The sequence below is a fragment of the Ambystoma mexicanum genome, chromosome 2p (assembly GCF_040938575.1).
Source record: "Ambystoma mexicanum isolate Mex_15411 chromosome 2p, UKY_AmexF1_1, whole genome shotgun sequence".
In the NCBI taxonomy this organism is placed as follows: Eukaryota; Metazoa; Chordata; class Amphibia; order Caudata; family Ambystomatidae; genus Ambystoma; species Ambystoma mexicanum.
In genome coordinates, this window is record NC_090923.1 from 589271909 (window position 1) to 589287279 (window position 15371).

At 44.2% G+C, this 15371-nt stretch overlaps 1 protein-coding gene across 5 annotated transcripts in view; it reads left to right on the top strand.

The window, feature by feature from the left end:
- Positions 1 to 15371, top strand: part of FANCD2 (FA complementation group D2) — a 2923540-nt gene that overhangs the window by 688893 nt on the left and 2219276 nt on the right. The window lies entirely within an intron of this gene.

A 15371-nucleotide genomic window follows, 5' to 3' on the forward strand; every position in this document is an offset into this window, starting at 1 on the left:
CTGCAGTGAATCAAAAGCTGTGGCGGGAGATTGCGGATTTCCTCCCAGACCCCCCTGCGCATAGTCAAGGATGCTTCAGGGCTGGATTGGCAGAGGCCAAAATCGTGACCCGAGACATGGAATCCACTGTCGGGCACATCGACACCGCATGTGTATATGCATATGTATGTATGAGGACAGCTTGGCTCAAGGCTAACCAAGTTTAACCCTGATGTGCAGGAGCGCATTCTAGACCTACCATTTGAGGGCGGGAACTTGTTCCACTTGACCACAGACGAGGAACCTGACAAAAAGAAATGGCTCTGACAGCTAAATCCTTGTCAATCTTGACAGTCTACGCTCAAGGCCTACAGCCAGAGTTACCAACGCTCTGACGGAGCCCGTACATTCTGTGGCTTCAGGGGCTTTCAGGAGTGGTGCGCTAGACAGCCCGATCAATCACCCTAGCCAGCACAGGCGCAATCAACACATATCCTCAGGTTCTCCAGGTTCATCTGCAAAAGGGTTAGCCCTACCGCTATCATCGGTTGGGGAGCATGCCTAATTTTCCATCTTATGTTAGAGGCCTGAAGTGTCAAATGCTGAGCGGTCTGCTCTGGCTTGAAATGTGGAACTTTGGTGTGCATTGGATGGTGTAAGGTGCCTGTGTTTGGTTAGCTGTAGTGTTTGTTGTGCCTCCTTGTTTGGTCCAAGTCTTTCTGAACCTTGTGGTGCCATGACCATAGGTGTGGGGAGAAGAGACAGAGCAGTCTAGATGTATTTGCCACTGAGACTCCTATGACATCTACGGCTGTTCCCCTGGAGCCATCAGGGTGTACTGTCTCAGAACATGGCTGGATCAAACACTCCCGCGGGAATACAGCAGGAGATTCATGGGGGATGCATGTAAGTTGGATGATATTACCGCTAGTATTAATTCTCTCAGAACTAAGCTTCGGGGAAAAAAGTTCCAGAATCACTAAAACGGAATTGTGGAAAAGTCATATGGACTTTCTGCCAGACCCCTGTTCACCAAGAAACTAAAGGTGACACAGCTGAAGTGTGCTGGATTTGGAGTTGAGATTGCACCATAGCATCAGAAATGTCAAGGTCCTCAAAAATGCTTCACAGGTCCATGTGGAAGATTTGTTCAAGAAATGAATGAACTGTTGCCATGTTTCACTGTAAAGCACCCGCATCAGGCTCTCATTCCTAAACCAGGGGCATCTCCTCGACCCATAACTGCTTGCATACCGAACTACAGGGACAGAGACATGCTGCTGATGCATGACAGGGAAAGAGGTGTTCTGACCCATGGATCCAGAAAAATCTCGCTATATCTGTATGTTGTGGCGGACCTGCAAGCAGAACTGACAGCGTTTTTGGGAGTCAAGAACTTTCTCCAAGACAAAAATACCCCCTTAATAGCCGAGAATAGTGACATACCATGTTTAACACACAAAGAATGAAGGAAGAAAAATGAGCTATAAAAACAAAAATGCAGGAAACAATCTAGCAACAAACCTGGGTGCAACATGGTCATTGTGGCTCTGGATCATATAGAACCTCAAGTTGCAGAGATAGCCTTGTCAACAAAAAGGAGAAAAATAAGGCAATAGGTGGCAGAAAAGAAAAAAAACAAGTGTTTAGGGAACCGTAAGAACTGGGTCATTAAACGCAATGTGGTTACTCCTAACCCAAATGAAGAAGCAGAGATTGTATGTCTTGAGCCATCGGTAGTTGCCGAGAGCCTATTGTCTGAGGATGGTTGAGCCACCAACTAGATGAGCGAAAGTGGCTGAAAGTTTAGGACAAAGTAAACTTCCCTAATGTATATCTAGAAGACGGTCTCTAATATAACTTTGCAGACAACAGAAACACGCAGGAAGGATGTATCAAATGCGACATCATTTATATGCAATTTATTCCCTGATAGGAACAATATGCCACTTAATCATTCTCACATTTTATATTTCTTCTCATTGGTACCATCTCTTCGAGTGTTCAAATGACGAGATATTCACTTATTATGGAAACAAATACGACACCAGTGTACACGTGTACAACACTCATCTAGTACTATAGTGAGATACGAAAAAATCCCATCTGCAAAGTTTATAGAAATTGGGTTATGATATTGATAAGAATGTTCAACCTTGCTAATTAATATCAGATGCATAAAGAGATGTTTACACCAAGCTATTTGATCATGGCTTTCGAGTATTTTGCAGACTCTGCCTTTACATAGGCCTGGACCCTGGAAAATTATAACATGGAATACGCGTGGTAAGGAATTCGGTCATTTTGAATGCCCATTGCATTGAAAATCTTGAGACTTAATGCTCTGAGGGAAAGTGTGTTGAGAGTAATACGAGACAGAATTAAGAAAATTAGCAGGACAGGATTTGGATGGAATTGTTGTCTGATTGGGAATTTATCAGGCTAAATGGTCGTTTACGTGGGGATACGCAAGGGAACCACACCTATAAATTAGGTGATAAACACGCAACTATAGATTATTTGTTTAAAAAAAAAGCGTATAATTTAGCATAGGCGTTAATCACTGAGTTTAATGAATATATTGGCCTTGCGATGGCCACTTTAACATTAAACAGTGACTGTGATAATAAGCAAGAAATAAATGTAGTTGACTTGGGGTAAATACTGGGACAAGTAAGACGCAGCACAATCTGAAGGCTGTGCGCAGACATGCCATGTCCCTCAACAAGTATCGAATAATAAAGTTTTATGGTATGCCCCCGGATAGGATAGTTGGGTGATAAACAATCTGACAGCTGCGTTTCTTCCGTTCTGTTTGTTGATACTTATTTTATTAAAGAAAGAAAGGAATACGAGTTCCTATTTGTATCAATACGAGATAAGAAGTCCTATAAATCTATGGTACAAAAAAGCTCAAATGCACCACCTTCAAAGAGTACTCGTACATGTTCTTCTTAATATAGTATTGCACTCCTCAACGCCCTAATAGCTTTGTGCCCAACCACTTTTCGCTGTGCTGGAGGGGATGCAGAGAAATAGTCACTTTGGGATACCTACGGTGGTCATGTCCTAAGCCACAGCAGTATTGAAAGGAGATGCTCTCAAGATTTCTGGTCATTAGTGGGCTACAGCCTCCGTTTACCTCTTTCATCCTGGTCTTGGGAGAAGGAGATGAGAAGGGTTCTTACTACTAATCTGGGCCCCAGACGCCCTTACCACTCACTTGCTTAACACTCACCCTGTCACAGATCTCAAAAAACCCCTATGGTCCCCAGCTGGTAATATGGTGTGGGTGGGGGGTAATATCTGACAAACTTGAGCAATGAAGAAAAGCTGGCTATCCTAAATGAATCATTATTGAAACACTACAATTTGTAGGCCCCGTTTCTGACTTTTGTTTGTCATCACTGTTGTAAATGCTTAAACCATCAATACTGAAACATTAGGCCCATGCAGAGACTTTTGACCTCTGGCACCTATGGAAGTGCTATATGATGCCTGAGTTAATGAGTAGTGAGCATCTGCGGGACCTCTAAACGTAATGAGACGTTAGGTAACATGGGATTGTGTTTGTTTTTTGCTTTTTTATGCAAATCCATCCTACTGTGACTGGGACACGTCTATATTAATTGTGTTTAAGATTGTAATTTTCTCTCGCCCTGTACCTTAATAGTTCGTTTGCCTTACTACTTAGAAAATTAATTAAATTGTTGGGTGGTGGAGCAGGTAATACAATTTGTAATGTTTGTATTTAATAAGACGAATTCGCCCCCTGATTGGCTCCTTTGGGTTCAGGTCTGCATTTCGGAAGAAACATGCACACCAAAAATGCATGGAGGCGCCAAGCACAGATGAAATAAAATGATAATAATTACTAAGCAGTCCCAGCAAGGCAAAGGGAATTAGCAGAAAATAAATGTTTTTGAGTGGTTTTACGAAAGTCAGATAGTTCTTAACTTTATGTAAGGCCACTGTCCGTGCATTCCGTAAATGAGGTGCTGCCATAAAGAATCTTAAATCACTTTTGAAATGAGATTTCCGGGTATGAAGGAAACCCTTGACCCCTGAACGTAATTTACGGCAATGAATAGAAGTCTGAGTTTTGTATTCCAGATATTTAAATGCCAAACCCTTTAAGCATTTAAAAACAAGGCATACAACCTTGAAAATCCTGCTTTTGAATGGAATTCAGTAAAGTGATTGGTATGACGATGCTGTGTAGTCAGATCTTGAGAGATTAAATATCAGGCGGATTACAGCATTTTCTACTTTTTGCAAGCTGAAATTCTGGGATTCCCAAGTATAATGAATTACATAATTCAATTTTGAGTTGATAAGTGTGAACTATCAGAGTAATAATTCCAATCTGCATAAGTGTTAGGAACGATTCCTCTTTAGTGCACCTTTCCTTCCATTTCTATGGACCCCCAAACTTTATGCTTTTTTGTATCTGACCTGTTCTTTTTACAGTGCAGTGAAGCCTTGAGCTTCACTACACTGGTTTTTGCTAATCTGGTATGGGGAAACTGACATGTTCTTGAGGCTGTCAGTGCTGGAAAACATTGTTTCCCTTAGTCTTGTTATATTGTTATCTTATTTGGTAAATGTTTATCATTGTACAATGCAGTACAATGGGTTGTGCTTTCTGTTTTGCCCTAGACTAGCACCCAGAGGATGTTTGCATACTTTAGGTGTGCCTAAGGGACAAGCTGGTGGCAGCAGTTACTTTTTGCAATTTTATTGTGTATTTTCCTGTAGCCTTACCGCGTTTGGTTACCTACCATGGCTAGTGTCCAAACATGGCCGTGCCACAAGGTTTTTCGTTTGTCCCTTGGCCATCATTTCTCTATTCCTTCTTCCTGACCTGTGAGGACAGGAAAATCCTTATATGGACTTCCAGTGCCTGAGAAAGATGAGGCTTTTCATGGGCTACTGCAGAGTCATGTGTTTGTTGCCAGGAAGTGGGCTGGGACTATCTGGTCTCAATCGACAAACTGGTTTCAGTGTGTCTGAATGGTATACATGAGGTGTGCCACCAGTGGTCCTGATTGGACCACTGCTGGGTGTGTGGGTGTGGGCCAGATCTTTTATTTGCAAGTGGGAGTTTCAGCTCTTACCTGCTTCTTGATTAAGAAGAGGACCCCTGCACCCATTCGTCAGAGATCCTGGAAGAAACCTGAAGGAGCCAAGTGTCCTGTCCAGCTGCAAGACGTGTAAGGAGACCGTGGATCGGTTGGAAGAAGGCCTGGCGACCAACTTCTGCTGCTGTCCTGGAAGAGCCCAGCATATAGGTGATATTCAGAAGTCTTGCAAAGGAACTTCGACCCTTGGAGTGGAGGGAACATCCATTCTCGACGTCTGCTCGGTGTCCTGACAAAAAGAGCCCTCAGAAGTGCCCCTGGATCACCCAGTGGCTGCCCAGCTCAGAGTTTGATTTTGCCATTCACATTGCCGTTCCGCATTGAGGCCAGACGCGTTGGGCATCGACAGCTTGTGCTACAGGACTCATCTCTGCCTAATTGTGTGTTTCCAGCATCAAGGGGACCCAAGATACGAGGTGTAGTCCAACCGTGTGTGTCTTCCTGCGTCGCCGTTCGTCGGTGGCCGTCGTCCAGAGCAGCTTTACTGCACCTAGTCCAGTGCTGAGCGGGTCCCTGCATCGAGTTCTTCTGCATTATCCAACCTGAAGACCTTGCACCAGTATTTGTCACCTACTGGAGAAGTGCTAGAACCTGCAAACTCTGGACATCAAGGACTGTAGCTGAAAGCGGGAAAAGCGACCTTGGACCCTCTTCTCTAGCCCTGCCAAGTCCTAAGAAGAATCTGAGTATGGGGTGAGTTGTACTTACCTAAACCCCTGACTCCCTTTTAAAAGTTTGGTAACTTTTAGAAACCTTTACAACAGTTTTGCGCAAGCATTCCCAAAGTGGGGGACAGTTTTATTAGCTAGGGTAACTTGTCCTCTTCCCTTCATTGGACCCCAGAATCCCTACACTAATTTTGTCGCGTCTCACAAAACTGTGTGAAACTCTGGTGAACTTTTGGGTACAAGGCCCTATACATCTTAGAGATGGACTTCAAAAGTTAGTGTTGTATCTCTGTGGACCTGTAGTTCTGCAAACTAATATTTACCTTCCTTTGCAGGGGTTTGTTATGTATCTTGCCCTACTCCAGTGATTGTATATATGTATATTTTATTTAGTCTTGTGTGATATTACATGCTAGTAGTCATTTTTCATAGTGTTTTATTGCCATGAATAAATGTTTTTTATAACTGTTTGTCTAAGTGTGTTCCTTGACTTTTCACTGTGTACTCATTGAGGATCCCTTACAGGTTCACCACCTCTTCAGACTTAGCCTTGACCACTCTCCTTGCTACATTGGACTTGGCTACAGCTCCCAGAGTTGTTCCTGTCACTAAACTAGGTTGGCCTTCTATACATCTGTCCACCAGGCAAGAGTATAGAAAGTCACTCCTAACATTGGACAGTGGCCATGGCTGGTGGGATATAGTAATTTATTAATTAGTGGGATATGGGCCACAGCCAAAGACAATGCCAAGTGGGACATGGGCTTTAAAAAAATAAAAATTGCAACATGGACACGCCCAAAGGCCAATGCCAATGAGATCTGGTCATTTTTTAAGGAGGGGGAAATGGGTCACTGTCTTTTATCCTAATTGTTGCAGTGGATCGTGGCCATGGCATCTGTTTTTCTTTTTAAACTAGGGAAGGGGATATGTCCCGCGCCCAAATCTCATGGCCAGTTGCCCAGGATCCTTAATCTAAATTGATACAAAGGTGGACGGTAGCCATAGCCGAAGGCCATTACCAATGGGCAATGGATATATTCTAGCACAACAAAACCCCTGAAAGTCAGTGAAAAAACTTTAGTTCAGAGAGAGTTAAAATAATCCAATTAATCGCAACAAAACCCATGAAATTCTGCAGCTGTGGGAGGTGATGACTATCTTAACTTGTCACCCCTGTTGCTCAGCGCTTAAGCACATGCATCTGATCACTGCAGAGATCAATGACGAGATGAAAAATAACTTCATGGGTGACCTCTATGGGCGTGACTCAGAGTTAAGATTGTCATCACCTCCTACAACGTTAGAATTTCATGGTTTTTGTTACAATGAATTAGATAATCTTAACTTTTCAGTGAATATATTTATTTATTTAATTGTAATATTCCATTTGAGCCAAGTCACACATTCCACAAAGCCACCTAGTAACCATTGCTGGAAGTACACCTCCTGTTCAGAGCCATACCAGTAAGGCATTGTGGGTAGGCAAATTAACTCAAAAGCGAGCTGTTTGCTCCAGAAAATTGCCTTTGTTTTACAGGGCAGTACTACTTTATACATAGCTTAGTCAACCCAAGTCAGACATTTCCCAAGACAATTTATTTTATATTGTTAGTCTGATTCTGTGTTGCAGTGCAGCTTGACACAACTCCAGTACGTCCTTAGCGCCATTCCTCTAATCCCATTGATTGCTGGCTGCAGTGTTCCCGTTCTTCTGCTCTGTTTCTTTGCCCCTCTGCTTCAAGTGCTGGCGGTGATGGGGTACGCCACCCAGTCCGCCATCCCGTGATCAGCGCGGGACTGTGACTCTGAGGCTCAGAGATTCAAGCCCTGCACTCTGTGCTTCGTGCCTGTACCACTTTCTATAAGTGGCTAAGCGTATTGTGTATCCCCGCTATCATCTGGTGGATCGAGTAAATATACATTTAGCAGGGACGGTGGGTCTCTTTTATCTTTTGAGCTGCTTGGGGATGCCCAAGTATTATTGCAATTAAAGCGGTGAATGTTGGTCTGTCTGACCTTTGAGCCGCTTAAGAAAGAGCCATTTTGGTCTCTTTTTAGGAAGTGACTGCGGGTTGTTTATTGACCTTTGAGCTGCTGTGAAAGAGGCTACTATTCCAGTACCTAAAACAGGGGTCAGCTTTGCTCCGTTCTCCTAGCTACTATTGAATAGGTGGCTAATTTGGTTATAAAGTTCTGTTTGTATGCCCTTGTGCCTTATCAACTGTGACTGTATATTGGGGTGAAACATGAATGCTAGGAATTTCTGCTGGGCACAAATCTCTTTGATTTTTTTTTCTTTTGAAAATGACTGGAAAAATGTCGCTGAAGAATGGGAAAAAGAAGGGTGCAGTTAAAACTGGAAAAGCCAATATTACATTATTATGTGCTGAGCCAATTCTAAGCTCATGCCCTGAAAATACATTGCAACCAGAACGGCCCAAGATGGCTAAAATAACAATTTCTTTAGAGGTTTAAAGGGATGACCAACACAATTGATGTTCATCCTGGACTGGAAATATGTGACAATCTTAATAGTGTGATAGCATGTACTACAGCTGAATTTGATAACAATAATTGACTATTGAATTTGTGCTATTCTTGTCAGGGTGTAATTGTTAATTCTGAAGCTGGTCAAGCTCCTCCTGAAAATGTTGTAAATACCAATGAAAAGACAGTCATTGAGGTTAAACAATCTGCCATGCCTTTAGTGAGACTTTCTTGCTCAACGCGATTAACTGGGCTTGCTGACGAAACCCCTAAAACATCTAATGATCAGTTGGACTTTATGCAGGTTGTCGGCACCATGCGATTTGCAGATAGTATGATTAATGAAAGACTTGAAGAACTTGATGAACATAACCTGGCTACAATCTTTGCTTTTGAAAATTTTGTTGAAATTGATGCAAAATATATTTGCCCATGTCCAAAAGCATTCTGAATGTTTGGCTATGCTATCACAACAAAAATCTAGTGTCCTCCTGTCTTATGCTGTTTCTGACACTGATATTGTTCTACCTAACAGAGTCCCACAGGTGAACCATGATGAGATTATGGAATCAACAAAAGTGGAGATTCTTGTAGGCAATGATGATCAGGAAGATGTTATCACTCTATCTAGAAAGGAAAAACAAAGAGTAAAGAATGATAAAGCTAAAGCAGTAATAAAGGCACGGGTGGTGGTGAAAAATAAGGATCAAATAACGATAGAAGAGCCTAAAAAAAGAAATCAGTCTTCCACTTAAAGAGTAAGGACAAAAGCTGTGAGCAGAGCTAAAAGAGAAGCTTACAAAATGGGTAATTTAACTCACCCCAAAAGAAATACGGGGTTAGCAGGAAAAGAACCTTTAGAAGTCTCTGACCAAAGTGATACTGATACATTGTTATTTGTGGTGAATTTAATGCTAATTGTCTTATCACTGAAACTAAAAACTCTCTGATCACTAATGATCCTGAATTCCTCTGTAGAACTGCCCAAAGAAAGAAAGCCACACGGTGGATTAATTTCTTTGACGATCTTGGCTTGATAATGATTAATGGTGCTATAAAAGGGGACATTCCCGCTCCACCAACTTGGCGTTGGGGTAAAAGCCTCTCTAACATTGATAATATCTATGCATTTGAAAAAATGTAGAATCTTGACAAGCAATTGAAAATATCTTTTATTGAAGTTAGTGACCATGCAATATTGTCATTTTGTTTCCATCTCACTGTTGCTCGGGATGCACATTTTGATGTGGTTGGTAAAGTGGCTGTTAATCCCAGTGGCAATAGGCTGGGGTGGGCTGATAGAAATATTGAGAAAGGTGGTCAATGAGCTACATGGAGATGCATATCGTCTTTTGGCCAGTTCTAATTCTATGACAAGACGGAGACGAGCATTATGCTTAACTCTTTAATTTGCCACCAACACAGCAATTCAACATTTTTAATAAACTTTTTCAAAACAAATGTTTCTTTCTGCTTTCAGTAAAAGAAATCTTTAGTTTAAAAGTTTGTTTCTCTTTCTAGAGGCTCTATATCGATCTCCTACAAATCCCAAGAGCCTCTCTGTAAACAGTAGTCCTTCCTCCACCAATCCGGTGCCTGCCTCCCCTATAAGGACTCCCCGCACAAGGTTCCTTCCTCTTTCTTTTTGCTGCCAACATACGAGATAAGTGCTTATTTTCTCTAATAAATGTGACTCTAAAGTTAATTTTGTTTCTGAATTTGACTAAAACGACTATATTGAACATTAGTGCGCAGCGTATATATGAAAAAAAATCTAGTTTTGAATATTATTATTTATATTATATTTCTTCCATGAGTAGTGCTCTTGCAAGTGTATCTATAGAGCAAAGCCATTGCGCCCGCTCCAAATCATACGAATAAAACTAACCCAAACTTCGGGAGACTGTGGAGGCGGAGCTGGAGCCGCGGGCGCTCTCGCCTGTGAGAGGCATCCGGCCCGCTCCTCAGCGCGTCGCACGGCAGGCGTGCGCTAGGACCCTGGGGAAGCGGGAGGTCTCGAGCCTTCCCGTCTTCCCTAAAGCCCCTCCAGCATTCGTATTACGATCGCGAGCGAGAGGAGAAAAGTTGCGTGGAGTGCCCTCTGACTAAAAAAAAACAAACTAAAATTTACTTTCTGTCACGGACCACGTGCGATTACAGAAACTCTTACGTGACTCCAGAAGGCCTGCAGTCTTACAGCTGCCTCATTTTGTGAGCCTGACAAAGAGAACGTTAGCTCTGCTAACTAAAGGACATTATGGCTCATTATGAAGGGGAACATTCTACAACTCCTGAGTATACCGAGGAAGAGTGGGAGGAGGAACCTTCTCTTCAAGAAACTGACCTGTCTCTCAGTTTTAAAAAAGTGTTGGGTGACTCCCTTTCACTAGCAGTTTCAGAAGGAGTACAACCTATTGCTCAGAGACTTGACATGCTTGAAGCATGGATATTACAAAAAGAGCTGGAATCCCCTAGGAAAAAGAGGGCGCTTGGCCCAGGCGAAGGCCTGTCGACTGGACACCCTCATAGTGAGGTTGACCAGGGGTGTAAGGCTCGGAAGAGTAAAGTCTCTTTGACCCCCCTTCGCAAGGAAAGGAGGGTTTACCAAGACCCCCACAAGACAGACGACCCTGTCGCTAGATTGAAAAAGGCCTTCCTGGAAAAATCAGCAGAATGTCTGCCCAGACCCCCTGCCCCAGGGGTGAATAATTTAAGGGACATAGACGAGGGCTACTTGCCCGAAGATGGAGGGGAAGAGGATGACCTTCCAGGGCACCCCGCAGCAGGAGAGGAGACTCTAGATCAAGCGCAGGACACGAACGATATGTTTGATCCGGAGGCCATTAGGCATCCAAAATCATGGGAGTGGATACCTTCCCCGAAAGTGGCGCTCTACATGACGCAACATATAAGCAAACCACCTGAGGGAGAAGTAAGATCTCGCATGAGAGCGGAATGTCCCCGCCCAGACCTCCCTGACAAGTTATCGGAGACCCCCGATCTAGACCCGAAGATGGTCACATTCGTAACGAAAGTTTCTAAAGACATTAGAAAGGGCGTAGATAGAGCGTGGAGAGGGTGCCAAGATAAGGGAGTGGATTTAGCTGGTCAACTTGCAAAAATTATGGATCTGGCTGAGAAAGCCAAGGACACTGGGACCCCCATAGATCCTCTGGTACTAGCAAACTGGGCGCAAAGGGCCATGTGCTTCTTGGGGAATGCCAACTGCGCCCTCTCTTCTGAGAGGAGAAGAGGAGTGCTCCTAAAAATTGACTCCAAACTAATGGACTTAGCATCGTATGAAGCAGGGCAAGGAGAAAAGGGTCTGTTTTTCGGCGAAGCATTTGCGAAAGAGATGTCGCAATTCATAGGAACCTATTCAGCCCTCGAAAAAGCACAGAGCTCCATTAAAAGAATCTTTCCCGGAAGAGTTTTTGCTGGGACCGGACGACAAAGGGGCCGAGCGTCCGGTCGATATTCCTATCATCGCAGGCCCCAGGGTCACAGAGCAAAATATTGGGAGGGAAGACAACAAGATGCCTTCTTCCCCTCCAGGACGAGGTTTCCGAGAGGTCGCAGGCAAAGAGGATCCTACAGACATGCAGGCGCCACTGGTGGTGAGTACCTCGAGTGTGCAAGTGGGGGCAGGACCCTACATTATCCAGCGATGCTTGGGTTTTGAACGCCGTAGCAGACTTGCGCATAGACTTTTTAGGCAACCCCTTTCAATGCCAAGAGCCGCAAGCAATACACCTATCAGTGCAGGAAGCAGCGCTTCTTCAGAGCGAGCTAGTGAAGCTTCTCCAGAAAGGTGTGATAGAACGCGAGACGCAGTCTTCCCCAGGGTTTATAAGCAATATGTTCCTCATCCACAGAAAAGAAAAAGTCCGTCCAGTCATCAATCTAAAAAACCTAAACGAATTGCTAAAGTACAATCACTTCAAGATGGAGGGGATCCATCTTCTCAGAGACTTGTTGCGCGAAAGAGATTGGCTAGCACGTCTAGACCTGAAAGACGCGTATCTTACAGTGCCCATAGCAGAAGCCCATCGCAGGTACCTACGCTTCCGCTGGAACAGGGAAGTGTGGCATTTCAAATGCCTTCCTTTCGGTCTCGCCTCAGCCCCATGGGCCTTCACCAAACTGATGAGGCCAGTTGCTGCGGCCATAAGAGAAAGAGGTATTCGGATCATAATTTATCTAGACGATATTTTATCCTAAACCAGAACAAATGCTCTCTAGTCAACGATGTGCGTTGGGTTTTCACCTTACTATCTTCGCTGGGATTCCTGGTGAACCTCGACAAGTTAAATTACATTCAGTTCAAAGAATAGAATTCCTGGGGTTTATCATAGACACAGTGAAAGCAACACTGGAACTCCTGAACCAGAAAGTGAGAGCGATAAAGAAGGAGATCAAGACAGTCCTAACGAAGAAGACCATCTCACTTCGATACCTTGCCAGAATAGTAGGGCTTCTGGCAGCTTCCATTCGGGCCATCTTCCCGGGCCCCCTACATTACAGAGCCCTTTGAGAGGCTCAAGACCAGACACTTGCAAGGAGGTCTGGGCTATCATCAATTGATAACCTTAGACAGCGAAGCAATCTCAGAGCTTCACTGGTGGCTGCAAAACATGGAAGCCTGGAACGGTCGCGCCATCTTCGGCGACGGGCCAGAGCTCATAATAGAATCCGACGCGAGCAGAGCAGGGTGGGGAGCAATATGTGGTCAGTTAGAGACCGGAGGAAAATGGTCAGAGGACGAATTACATCTGCATATAAACTGCCTCGATCTACTAGCAGGCTCGTTCGCGGTTCAGTCTTTCACCAAGGGCAGAGTCAAGTGCTCCGTACTGTTGAAGATGGACAACGTCTCAGCAGTACGATACATAAACAAACTGGGGGGTACCAGATCGAGAATGCTAGCAGAACTAGCGAAAGACTTCTGGCACTATTGTCTTCAGCATCAGATAACAGTAGCGGCTTCCCCAAGTCTTTCACGAATTAAACCAAGTGTGGGGTCCCCTACACACAGATCTGTTTGCATCCAGACTGAATGCGCAGACAACCAGTTACTTCAGTTGGAGGATGGACCCGGGTGCAGCGGGAACAGATGCGTTTCTGCAGTCGTGGACAGGAGCAGTTCATTACGTGTTCCCGCCTTTCATAATGATCACGAGACTTCTAGCGAAGGTTCACAGAGACCTAGCAGAGTTGGTACTAGTGGTCCCCCTTTGGAAATCTCAGCCCTGGTTTCCAGTAGTGATGGAACTTTCCTCGGATTTTCCGAGGAAGATCCCGCATCGCCCGGACCTCCTCCTCAGCCCATCCGGCCAGTATCACCCTCTAGTGGAGGCGTGCTCCCTGCAGCTCATAGCATGCAGAATTTCAGGAAGAGATGGGACCTGCCAGGAATTTCACAGATCGCAGCAGACTGTATCAGAGATTCCTGGGCGCCTTCCACCTTTAGGAGCTGTAGTTCGGCATGGGATGCCTGGGCGCGATGGTGCACAAACCTGCAGTTGGATCCCGTTTCAGCACCTGTAGTACAGGTCCTTAACTTCCTAGCGAACAAATTTCTCGAAGGCTGTGCTTTCAGGACACTGGGCGTTTATAGATCCGCCCTATCCGCAGGACACGACAGGGTGGAAGGAGCTCCAGTAGGAGAACACCCAGCAGTCCACAGGCTACTGAGAGGGATTAGATTAAAGAGGTCGCTGGAGCCCAAATACTCTACCTTATGGGACGTCCGTGACGTCCTACAGTTGTTTATGAGATGGCCAGAAAATAGTCAGCTATCCAGATCTCAGCTTTCAGTTAAACTGGCGATGTTACTCTGTCTGACAGCATGTCGGAGAGTTTCAGATGTAAAAGCATTAGAGATTAACAGATCTTTTATCCTGAAGGAATTGCGTTCACTATTGTGCAGAGAACGAAATCCGATTCCAGAGGGATTTCCTATGCCTATTTTCCCAAAAAACAAAAAGCTATGCGTAGCGCAGTGCATTAAAGACAACGAGGTTGCTACAGCGCTGGTTAGGCCGCAAGGCATCACTCAATTGATAATTGCGCATAGGAAGCCCCATCATGCTATAGCTACAGCGACAATCGCTAGATGGGTGAAAGAAGTGATGCAGTGGGCAGGCATTGATTTAACCCTTTTTGGTTCACATTCTATTAGAGGCGCAATAGCTTCTAGAGCCTTTTCGGTAGGAGTGTCTTTACAAGACATCATGAAATCAGCTGATTGGTCCTCAGAATCTACTTTTAAGACTTTCTATTTTAAGCCAGTGTCAGAAATGGCTAGTAGGGTGGTACAGAGCTTTGAACAAGCATAATGCTCGCCTCCGTCTTGTCATAGAATGAAGATTGCCCATGCTAACTGCACTGGTCAGTCTTGATTCTATTAAAGACAAGGAGGCAAGCATTATATCCCACCCAAATGAATGCGAAAAAGATTAATTAAGATTGACATTATGCAACTGTTCAGATTGAGTCAGAACTTCGCGTTCCCTCCCTTACATTATTTTGTGTCTCTCGTAGGAGATGAACAGAAACCCGCATGAAAACATCGCTAGCTAAGGCAAAAGTGATCCCAGTTGTCCCGTTGGACCTTATGGATAGCAAGCCGTGACCGCAACTGCCTCGAGGAGGAATTTTAAGTTGGAAGGTTATTCAGACTTGAGATTTTTCTGCAGACAAAGAAAGAGGAAGGAACCTTGTGCGGGGAGTCCTTATAGGGGAGGCAGGCACCGGATTGGTGGAGGAAGGACTACTGTTTACAGGGAGTCTCTTGGGATTTGTAGGAGATCGATATAGAGCCTCTGGAAAGAGAAACAAACTTTTAAACTAAAGATTTCTTTTACTGAAAGCAGAAAGAAACATTTGTTTTGAAAAAGTTTATTAAAAATGTTGAATTGCTGTGTTGGTGGCAAATTAAAGAGTTAAACAGAATGCTCGCCTCCTTGTCTTTAATAGAATCAAGACTGACCAGTGCAGTTAGCATGGGCAATCTTCATTATATTGTTACATGGTTATTTTATCACATACATAGCTTCATGTCGATTGACAACTGCCAGTCCATTGAAGGACA